The following is a 12,187-nucleotide window of genomic DNA, read 5'->3' on the forward strand; positions in this document are numbered from 1 at the left end:
ATTGATGCAGTAGGTTAAAAAACAAAGTAGCGTTTCAGTTATTACCTCACCAAGTCATGGGGAATAGAAAAAGAGAATTTAGGATGGACTCTAGTTATCAAAGAAGTCTCCACAGAGAAGGAAGAACTTTAAATAGGGTTCTAAAGTGATACATAAGATTTGGTAAGTAGAGAAAGCACAATTTCAGAACAGGACAAATTCAGCAGAAGAAGGAAAAATGGGTGCAGCACATGCCAGGGATGGCAGAATGTCCAGCTTCTGGGATTAGCTCAGAGACTTTATTTCAGTGAAGAGGAAATAATTAGATTTTTTACCTGTAGCTACAGAAGACTCTTACAGCTTAATATATTTTTCCTATAATATAATAAAATATATAAAAGTGTATACAGAATACAAAAATAAAATACCTTACTTCTTAGTAGAATAATTACAAGGTATGCCTTCTCCTTCACTTATTTATCAATACTTCCCAATGTTTTAATTTCCTACAACACTTATTTAGGATCTTCTTCATCCTAGCGTGAGCCAAGAAGGAACTTACATCTTATGTTTTCTTAAGGAAATCCTGTGCCTGATTCTATAATGGATCAGCCTAGGTGGGCTGTTGACATGTAGTTTCAGCTATTTTCTCACACTGGCCACATAAATCACCACTGTGCTTCCCTCTTAATTAGTCATCCAGCAAAAACTGCTACCCTTTTCCTTGTTTTTGTTGTTGTTGTTGCTTTGAGATAGAAAGCCTTCATTCCTCAGTAAAACGATCTAGCATGGCTCAAGTCCACTCCTTCCATAGAGAAATAGTGTAGCCCCTCCTACCAACAAACAGCTATGCTTGAAAACCAGTCATCACGTTGGAAGCAACTTACTTTTTCTAGGAAAACACAGGCAAAAGCAATTACAGACCTGTGCAGCAACAGAGGACAAAAGGAATTTCTGTGAATCGGAAAGGTCTGATTATTTTAGTCAAAAAGCTTTTCCTAAATGACACTATACGGTTCTGTTTTCTCACTCAGTGAAGTTCAGTTAAGTCAAAAAATTAATTTCTTGTCTAGCTATACTTTACCACCAATTGATGATATTTTTTAAAAATGCCATTTCTTGGAGTTAGGCTTGATATTCAAACTCACTAGAGTTAAAAATTTATTTTTCTGTTAAAATATGTATATGATGATGTAGAGATCAAAAGAAGAATGGATTAGTAAGAAGATGCATGTTTTTATATACACACATTAAATTTAATTTATTTTCAAGCAAAATAAAGGACAGAATTTCTTAATTGTACATCTGAATATATGGATCCTTTTTTAAGGCCTATGCAAAGCCAAGTTCAAACTGCACACCTAGTGAATTTAAGTAGATTCTTTTGTTCACTTTTATATCCCACCCACAGATGTAGCATCTCTGTGTTTTTGTTCCCTAGATTTAGTGAACAAAGGAAAAGGTTACAATAGGGCAGCAGCTAAATTTGTAAGGAAAGAGCTTTAGAAAAAAAGAAGTCAAACTCCTAAAATGTGTCTCAAAAGGTTTACAATATAAGAGGATTTACAGGCATCAGCCTCAGATTTCATTGACTTCCCTTCTTAGTCTCAGCAAGTCCACCCTCCTCAAGAAGCCATTTCATCTCAGCTTTAGAATGAGGGCATAGGTAGCTCTCAGAATGTTGTCTGGAATCATAGCTGTCCAGTGCCTTTGTTCACAGAGTTAGAACGTGGCTTTCACAAGAGAGTAAAGAAGGTGTTTGAACTTCCAATGTTTTATTCCACTGGAACCAGATGCTCCAAGTAGAAAAATTCATAAAGCATGTAACTTGATAATACCCAAAACTGAATATTTAGAGTTGGTTCCATAAAGCTGATAGTCAATTATGATATTTGATTGACTATATTCTCACCTCGTAACTAAAAGTTACCTTAAAAAATTTTCAATACATTTAATAACTATGTATAAAAATGTACTTATTTTTCTTTTCCATTTTTAAAAGTTTTTATTTTTCCAATAACAGTTTTTAATATTATTTAATATTAGTTCATGTGTACAGCAGAGTGATTAGACATTTATATAATTTTGAAAGGATTATGTCTAGTGCCACCTAGACCATATCTAGTTATTACAATAGTATTAACTATATATATTCCCTATGCTGTACTTTACATCTCCATGACTGTTTCATAACTACCAATTGTGATTCTTTGTCCCTTCACCTTTTTCACCCATCCCCGCTACCTCCCAGCTGGCAGCCATCAGTTTGTTTTCTGTATCTGTGAGTTTATTTCTGTTTTATTTGTTCATTTGTATTGTTCTTTAGATTCTTTTAGATTCCACATATAAGTGAAATCATACGGTATTTGTTTTTCTCTGTATGACTTAATGCACTTAGTATAATATATAATATCCTCTAGGTCCATCCATGTTTCACAAATAGTAAGATTTTATTGTTTTCTTATGGCCAAGTAATATTCCATTGTATGTAGGTGCCATTTCTTTATCCAGCCGTATATCGATGGACACTTGGGTTTCTTCCATATCTTGGCTACTGTAAATAATGCTGCAGTGAGCACAGGGGTGCATGTATCTTTTTTAATTAGTGTTTTGGATTTTTTTCTGATAAATACTCAGAATTGGAATTTCTGGGTCATAAGGTAGTTCTATTTTTAATTTGTTGAGGCTGAACCAATAATAGCTGAACCAATTGGCAATCCCACCAACAATGCACCAGGTTTCCCTTTGCTTCACACCATCACCAGCACTTGTTGTTGATTTATAGATGATGGCCATTCTGACAGTGTGAGGTGATACCTCATCATGGTTTTAATTTGCATTTCTCTGATGATTAATGAGGTTGAGCATCTTTTCATATGTCCATTAGCCATCTGTATGTCCTCTTTAGAGAAATGTCTATTCATGTCCTATGCTTGTTTTTTAATTGCATTGGGGTTTTTGTTTGTTCATATTTACATTGTATGAGTTTTTAATAAATTTTGGATATTAACCCCTAATCCGATGTATCATTGGTGAATTTGTTCTCCCAAACTGTAGGTGGTCTTTTCATTTTGTTGATGGTTTCCTTTGCTGTGTGAAAACTTTTTAGTTTGATGTAGTCCCATTTGTTTGTTTTTTCTCCTGTTTCCCTTGCCCAACGAGAGAGATCAACAGGAATATTACTAAGAGCAATGCCAGAGATTTTACTGTGTATGTTTTCTCCTAGGAGTGTTATGTTTTGGGGGTCTTACATTTACATCTTTAATCCATTTTGAATATATTCTTGTGTATAATGTACGAAGGTGGTCTCGTCATTTTTTGCACGTATCTGTCCAATTTTTCCAACACCATTTATTGAATAGACTGTCTATACCCCATGATGTATTCTTTGCCTCCACTGTCAAAGATAAATTGACCATATAGGTAGGGTTTATTTGGGGGCTCTGCATTCTGTTCCATGACTATGTGTCTGTCTTTATGCCGGTATAGTTTAATTTGGTATCAGGTAGTGTGATGCCTTCAACTTTGTTCTTCTTTCTCAAGATGTCCTTGGCTATTCAGGGTCTTTTGTGATTCCATATGAATTTTAGGATTATTTGTTCTAGTTCTATGAGTTTGGCTAACAGTTTATTAATCTTGTTTATCTTTTCAGAGAACCAGCTCTTGGTTTTATTGATCTTTTCTATTTTTAATCTATTTTATTTATTTCTTCTCTGATCTCTACTTTTACCCACTTTGGGCTTTCCTTTCCCTGGTTCCTTTAGTTGTAAGCTTAAATGGTTTATTTGAGATTTTTCTTTTTTTCTTGAGGTAGGCTTCTAATGCTATGGATTTACCTCTTAGCACTGCTTTTGCTGTGTTCCAGAGATTTTTGAGTTGTTGTATTTTTATTTCATTTTTCTTAAGGTATCTTTTTACTTATTCCTTGATTTCATTGTTAACCCATTAATTGCTCAGTAGCATATTATTTAGCCTCCATGTGTATGTGTGTTTTTCAGTTTTTTTTCTTATAGTTGATTTCTAGTTTCATACCATTATGGTCAAAGAAGACAGTTGAGATGATTTGTCTTTCTTAATTTATGGAGACTTATTTTGTGTGTCCTAACATGATCTGTCCTGGAAAATATTCCCTGTGTGCTTGCTAAGAATGTATATTCTGCTGCTCTGGGAAATGTTCTAAATATACCAATTAAATCCACATGGTACAAAATATCATTTAATGCCACTGTTTTCTTTTTGATTTCTGTCTGGATGATTTATCCACTGATGTCAATGGGGTGTTAAATTCCCCTACTATGACTTTACTACTATCACTCTCTCCCTTTATATTCATCAATATTTGCTTTGTTTATTTAGGTGCTCTTACCTTGGGTGTATAAATGTTCAGAAGGGTTATAGCCTCTTGTTGGATCAATCCCTTTATCAGTATGTAGTGTTCTGCTTTGTGTTATAGCCTTTGTTTTCATCTACTTTGTCTACTTAGTGTACTAAATCTACTTAGTACTTATATAAGTACTGTTATCCCAGTTTATGTTTTTTTTTGTTTCCATTTGCATGACATATTTTTTTCTCATCTTTTATTTTCAGCCTGTGTTTTTCAATCTGAAATGGGTCTCTTGTAGACAGCATATATATAGATTATGCTTTCTGTTTATTCTGCCATGCTATATCTTTTAATTGAAGCACTTTAATCCATTTACTTTTAAAGTGATTATTGCTTATGTATGTTGTTATTTTCAATTTGGTATTTGTATTTATGTATTTTCTTCTTCTTAAAGAAGTCCCTTTAACATTTCTTATAATACTTGTTTGGTGGTGATGAATTCCTTTATGTTTTTCTTGTCTAGGAAGCTCCTTATCTCTCCTTTGATATTAAATGATAGCCTAACTGGGTAAAGTAATTCTGGTTGAAGGTCCTTGGTTTTTATACTTTGAATATTTTGTGCCAGTCCCTTCGGGCCTTCCAGGTTTCTGATGAGAAATCAGCTGGCAGTCTTACGGGAGCTCCCTTGTAGGTAACTAACTGCTTTTCTCTTGCTTTTTTAAATATTATTTCTTTGTCTTTAACCTTTCGCATTTTTATTGTGATGTTTTTTGGCATGGGTCTCTTTGGGTACTTCCTGGCTTGTGTCTCTATTTCCTTTCCCAGGTTGGGGGACTTTTCAGTCATTTTTTTCATCAAACAGGTTTTCAATTCCTTGCTCTCTTTCATCTCCTTCTGTTACTCCCATGATGCAAATGTTGTTATGTTGATGTTGCCCCAGAGGTCCTTTAAACCATCCTCATTTTTTAAAAATTCTTTCTTCTTTTTACTGTTCAGGTTGTGTTTTTTTCCTACCTAGTCTTCCAAATTGCTGATTTGATCCTCTGCTTCATGTAATCTGATTACTTCCTGATTGCTTCTAAGTATGATCTTTATTTCAGTTATTGTATTCTTTTCTAACTGGCTTTCTTTTTATGGTTTCTACATCTCTTTTTATGTTTCCTGAATCTTTGTTGAAGTTCTTACTGAATTGATCTGTTCTTCTCCTAAGTTCATTTATCATCCTAAAACCAGTGTTTTGAACTCTGTATCTGGTAGGTTGCTTGCCTCCATTTGGTCTAGTTCTTTTTCTGGAGGTTTCTCTTGTTCTTTTATCTGGGACATGTTTCTTTGTCTCCTCATTTTGTCTGCCTCTGTGTGTATGTTTCTATGTATTAGGTAGGGCTGCTACACCTCCCAGTTTTAGCAGGGTGGCCTTATGTAGAAGGTGTCCTGTGGGGCCAAGTGACGCAATTTCTTCAATCATATGAGCTCAGTGCTCCAGAAGTGTTCTTTGTGTAGATTGTGTGTGCCCTCCTGTTATAACTTAGCCTTAATCGGTGCTTGCTCATGCCTGTATGCTTAATTTATCTATGATGCTTAGGCTGACTAGCTGTTAGGACTGGCAACAACCCCAGCATGGGCTGACCCCATGGAGCAGGATTCACCCCAACAGGGTTCTGGTGCCTGCTGAGGTCATCCTTTGGGTGTTCCCTTTGTGTAGCTTTATGGTTGGTGCTCTGTTGTGGTCTGGGCTAGCCAGCAGGTTGTTGGTTTTGTGGCCTCTTGGGAAGGGTTCTGGTGCAGGCTGAAGCCAGCCACTGCATGTGCCTGACCCAAGGCCACCTGGTAGAAGCTACTGAGCAATCTTCAGTTGACAGCTGTTTGTGTTAGGCCTGGAGGCACATGGGAGAGGCCACTGCAACTCAAAGCCAGCTGCCACCTGCGCCAGGCCTGGGGCCATTTAGCAAAAAGCACAATGCCCACTGAGGCCAGCCACCACCTGCCAGGGGTCTGCAGACCTTGGGGAGCTTTTAAGAAAGTATGTAGTAAGGTCCAAGGTTGTCCATGAGGTACAGCCACAAAAAGAGCCAAAGGTAGTATATAAGTTGGGTGAAGCGTGGGCTCAGGGAGTCACCAGGGTGGGGTGAGCAGTGTTCAGCAGGTTAATGCAAAATCAGATTTGGCATCACCTGCCCCTGCAGGCTGTGTGAAGGGAGGACTCAACACAGAGATGATGACAGCTTTCACCCCAAAGCCACACTATTCATTTTCTCTGAGTATAACTCTGGTGGCTTGTGAGCTACTGTCCCCACACTGGAGCTCAGGATGAGTGCCTATGAGCCAGTGAGTTTGTGCCCAGGCCCTTTAAGAGGACAGCTGGGTTTCTAGCCATCCTGCATCTCACCATGCAGGACAGAATTGCCGCTAATCTTCACAGCCAGCTGTTGTGGGGACTACTATTCTCATCACTGGATTCCTGGTTTAAGAAGCCTGGTGTGGGACTGAGACCCCTTGGTCATTGGTAGAGACCTCTACAGTTGAGATATTGCCCTCCCCCTCACCCCCCACCAATTCTCAACTGCCACACTTGAGTGTGGGACCAGTCCACTTTACCTCTCCACCCTCCTACCCGTCTCGGTGTGGCCTATTCTTTATATCCTTAGTTACAGGAGGTCTGTTCAGCTAGTCTTCAGATGGTTCTTCAGGTTGATTGCTCTATAATTTCATTGTAATTTTGATATGGTCATGTGAGGAGAGGAGCACAGCACTTCCACACTCTGCCATCTTGACCAGAATTCACTGGAAAATGTATTTATAAATAACTATAAAAAAGAAATCAGAATAAAAGTAAAATAAGGAACTGACACTAGGATGAGGCTGGGGAAAATTTTACACAGAAAAGCGTACCATGAGGCATCCCCAGCCATCTTACCCGGCAGGCCATCTGTCCTGCCATCGCTGCTGCTGGCATGAGCTCCATGCAGTTCAATAAGGAGCCCTCGTACGGGCTTTCGGCTGAGGTCCAGAACCAGCTCCTATCCAACTATGACCCCCAGAAGGAAGCAGAACTCCGCAGCTGGATCACGGGATTCACGGGCCTGTTATCAGTTCTGACTCTCGGAAGGGTCTGAAAGATGGGATTATCCTGTGCACACTCATGAATAAGCTGCAGCCTGGCTCAATCCCTAAGATCAACCACTCCATGCAAAACCAGCTAAAAAAACTCTCCAACTTGATCAAGGCCGTGGTCAGCTATGGCATGAACTCCATGGAGCTCTTTGAGACCAATGACCTGCTTGAGTGTGGAAACACGACACAGGTGCAGGTGTCTCTTATAGCTCTGGCAGGGAAGGCCAAGACAAAGAGGCTACAGAGTGGTGTGGACATTGGCATCAAATACTCAGAAAAGCAGGAGCAGAACTTTGCTACCATGGAGGTGGGCCAGTGTGTCATTGGGCTCCAGAGGGGCACCATCAAGTATGCTAGCTAGTCAGGAATGACAGCATATGGTGCAAGAAGAAACCTGTATGACCCCAAGAACCATGTCCTGCCACCCATGGACCACTCAACCATCAACCTCCAAATGGGTACCAACAAGTGTGCCGGCCAGGTGGGCATGATGACTTCTGGGACCCAGCAGCACATCTATGACACCAAGTTGGGGACCGACAAGTGTGACAGTTCCTCCATGTCTCTGCAGATGGGCTACATGCAAGTTGCCAACCACAGTGTACAGGTCGTGACTTGGGCCAGCAGATATATGACCCCAGGTACTGCCCACAAGGCCCAGTGGCCAGCAGGGCTCCAGGGTCAGCCCAAGCTCCAGGCGACTGCCCAAGCCTATGGAAGGCCCTGGAGTACCCACCCTACTACCAAGAGGAGGCAGGCTACTGAGGCCCCCTTTGTGGGGTGTCTCCCTATATCATCACCCTATCTGGGATTTCGGGGGTTTTTGTGTCTTCATCTTATTTTTCTATGTGTTCAAGAGCTTACTGCTGAGGGTCTGTGAAGGCCAGATCCAGATGCTTGTGGGGTAGGCAGTCGCTGCCAGGGCACATACAGGTAGCAAAGTTCCCATCAGGCTTTGGGCCAAGCTGTGGGGGGAAGAAGAAATCTGTGCAAGGTGGGAAACTGGCCCCAAGTGGCTTCCGGTTGCCTCTGCCCTCTTCCCTTTTCTCTTTTGATCAGTTTGTGGTTTCTGTACCCACAAAAGTTTCAGGCAGTTTTAACAAAAGTAATTTTTAGGGGGGATGCGATGAGGATGGTGGGGGTTGCTCGGAAGGAAGTCCCCTGCGATAGAGCCAGGCCATTGTCCCCAGATATTTTAGGCATCATGAAGGACTGGATTTCTCCAGGACCCTCCCAGGGGCCCAGTGAGGGAACTGAGGCCCAGACAGGACAGTGGAGTTCTGAGTGGTTGAGACAAAGCCAGACCCCCACCTTCCATACTAGTCTCTTCTCCCCCATGAAGTACTGCACAGGGACCCCCACCAGGAGGCCCTCTCTGGGACCAGCCCCACCTAGGAGCCCTGGGATCAAGAGATAATATGAAATACCAACTGTGTATCAAAGGCAATAAAAACCTTTTTATGAAAGGGAGGGAGAGAGGGAGGGAGGGAGGGAGGGAGGGAGGGAGGGAATATTATGAAGTCTTATATAATTGCTGAAATAGGGCCTAAATTTTGATTCTGAACTCCAGTTATGATATTCACGGGGTCCAAAAACATAAAATTAGAACCAGCTTTTCCTGGACAAGGAGTATGAGAGAAGTTGATTGATTAATCTACATTTCAAGTATTGAAAGTCCTTAAGGATGAGTTTCTTCCGCTGTTCTAGATTTCAGACCATCTCTAGTTTTATGGGTCCATTTACACTGGGGTATTCTCAGTAAATGTTTCACTTACAAAGTGTTTCAAGTGGCCCCAAAAGCAACTTCACCCATCAGTCAGTTATATTTGCAATGGTAGACATATGGTTGGGCATTTCCTAATCCCTTCTGGGAATTAAGAAATTTAATTTAAAATCAGGCAAACCAAAGACCTGGGCTCACTGAGGGACACTGGGAGCCTCCAGAGCCAAGTGAAAAGGACTCCCTGGACTTACTTCTTCCTTTGAATTTGAAGATCCCACTAGTAATATCAGTCTAGCTCCATCCTTCAGACAAAGTTTAAAGCTATTACTTTTGGGTAGAGTGAAAAGCAGGAAAGGAGGTCAGGGACGAGGAGCAGTCCAGATTGGGGAACGGGCCTGAAGATCCTAGGACAAGTGGTCCTAGTTCATAATTTTTCCCTCTTGTTGCCCATACTTGAAGCTTAGTGAAACTTAATGGTTTGATAGAAGGAAACAGGGAAGGAGAGCAGAGTAGGAGGTAAGAAGGCTGGAAAGAAGGGCAAGGACAGGAGAGAGAAAAACAAAAGCAGGCAGCCTATTTGAAGTACTACAGAGCTCTCACGTGAACTCTATCTTATTGGCTGGATTAGAATTGCATACTAAGTTTGTATTTATTTTTTATTCAGTGATACTACAAAATCTAATTTTTAACAGTCAATTAAATTTTAAATGTTGATTCCTAATTCTTCACTAGATTTGTGTTAACTGTCAAAGGGATCCACTCTGATAAAAACCTGATTTAAACCAAATAATTGGCTTCAACAATTGTAAAACTGTATGTCCCTATCACATTCTTTTCTATTTTAACCAGGGTTCATATTTTATTTTCTGCACTTATCTTCTCTCTTTTTTCTCTCTCTCTCTTCCCTACCTTTACTTTTAAATCATTCTCTTCTGAAAGGTAACTTCTGTCAGTTTGGCTAAGCTTGTTGAGCTTATCATATAAAATAACATCAGCTCAACTTAAGTCAATGGGAAACATTAGCTCAACAGGCCTGATGCATCAGATGTAGTCATGAAGGTTGCATCAGTTTCAAAGGCTTTGATTATTGAAAGTTTTAAAGAAGTGCTTAAGGAGAAATAATTGAATTTCTCAATCCATTGGTCTTAACTTGTGAGAACAGAGATCTGTTTGAGATTCTAATAAAAGGCACTGACCTTATTCCTATGAAAGTAGAAACATGTCCAATTATGGAAAAAAAAATGCAGATACCCCCTAAAGCCACATATACTTCTTAAGGACCTGTAAATAGTTAAAATAAGCTCCAGAAATGTTACATGTATGAATGAAAATTTAGGTAACATGAAAGACGTACTCACAGTATTGAGATCATAGATAGGATGGTGTTATAAGCACTTTATACACATTAGTAATTTTTAATATTTCTATCCAGCTAACATAAGAAACCACGCCTACAAAAGTGCATACAGACTGTCCCCAAATTTCATAGGTGGTATATTTCTGAAAATATGTTTGAAAGTCAAATTTCTGAAAGTTGAACAATTTATTTACGTTTTATGAGAAGAATTCTATTACCAATGATTAAAAACAAAGGAACAAACAAACAACAACAACAACAAGAAAAAAAAACGGTGATCTCTAATGGTTCTTGTACCCTGGACCTAAATAATCTGGAAGACAGAGGAGAACAGTCAGCAGGTGGCCCAAAGCCTCCCCCATTCCACTATGGGGAGGGCTGCTCTCCTTCCCATAGGCTGATGGCTTTCTCATGGTTTACCTACGGGGCAGTGGCACCCACGATGTACTAGGTGTATGGAACCAAGGTAGGAGAAAGAGATCTTGTTTTGCCTGTCGCCTTCCACTTACATAAGTGATTTCCCCAGTGTCACCAGCCACCCTCCCTCCAAGGATCATGAACAAGCCAGGGAAATAGACAGCACCGTCTGCTCTAGATGATGGAAGCTGTGAGCAAACAACCTCTATCCTCCTGTAGAACACAGGCTCAGCCAGTGCCCCCTCGAATGTAGGCGAAGTGGACACTGAAGTCTTGCCCCTGGGAGGGCAACAGATGTTGATTTAGCGAGTAAAGAACCTGAGTTACCGCATGCATCCCTGTTTTTTTCCAGAGAAGAAAGGTTCTTTCCTAGTGTGACCAACTTGGTAAGTTGCACCAATCAGCTAATATATGAAAGAGCAGTCTCAGCATATGAAAGGTATCAAGGTACAAGGTGGAAAAGAGTATGATGGAAGAGGCTGAGTTGTGGAGGCCTGGCCACCCCAGCCCTATTTCATGTGCTGACCCACTTTTCTTACGTGAGCCGGATGGCCCAGATTGAAAGCTCAGGGGCTTTTTGGCCCTGCCATTTGACTTAGGCTGTTGACTTGACTGAAATTCGTATTGGTTTTAATTTGAGAGCTTCTGTTTCCTACCAAGTCCCACAGACTTCAAACTCCCATCTCACTCTGCAGGGGTGTCCACGGGCCGCATGCTGCCCAGGATGGCTATGAATGCAGCCCAACACAAAACATAAATTTACTTAAAACTTTTTTTTTTTTTTTTTTTTGTTCATCAGTTTTCATTAGCGTTTGTATATTTAATGCGTGGCCCAAGACAGTTCTTCTTCCCATGTAGCCCAGAGACGCCAAAAGGTTGGGCATTCCTACTACAGCATCACTTGCTTTATTCTCATTTTATATATCTGGACTGAGGAAGGGCTGGATTTCACACCTAATTAAAAAAGACTGTATTGCCTGCTGTTTCCTTTCTTGTTCATTTTCCCTTGTGCAGAGGCAGCTTTTTATTCTCATGCTAAGTCCTATCCCAGATACCCACAGCCTAAGGGACAGAAAACAGCTGGGTTCCCACAAAACAGAGAGCCAGACCCTCTGTCACCTATTTCACCACAAGCAGGTTTTCCTTCTGACACCCACTCCTGTTTCAGCCCTGTCCATATTGTGTTCACTCAAGGAACACAATCACTCAGAATACATGATCATTTTCAGTACTAGAATTCCTTGCATGTTTCCAGTGAATGCCACCACAGGCTGGC

At 40.5% G+C, this 12,187-nt stretch overlaps 1 protein-coding gene and 1 pseudogene across 11 annotated transcripts in view; both read left to right on the plus strand.

Annotated features, from left to right (window-relative positions):
* The window catches only part of ZBTB20 (zinc finger and BTB domain containing 20), an 804,941-nt gene that overhangs the window by 768,551 nt on the left and 24,203 nt on the right, over positions 1-12,187 (plus strand). The gene's annotated exons all lie outside the window — the stretch shown is intronic.
* On the plus strand, positions 7,239-8,179 carry LOC129073657 (calponin-2-like; annotated as a pseudogene).

The sequence above is a fragment of the Pteronotus mesoamericanus genome, unplaced genomic scaffold (genome assembly GCF_021234165.1).
Source record: "Pteronotus mesoamericanus isolate MK-2021 breed Mesoamerican mustached bat unplaced genomic scaffold, CSHL_Meso_final contig_42, whole genome shotgun sequence".
NCBI lineage: Eukaryota > Metazoa > Chordata > Mammalia > Chiroptera > Mormoopidae > Pteronotus > Pteronotus mesoamericanus.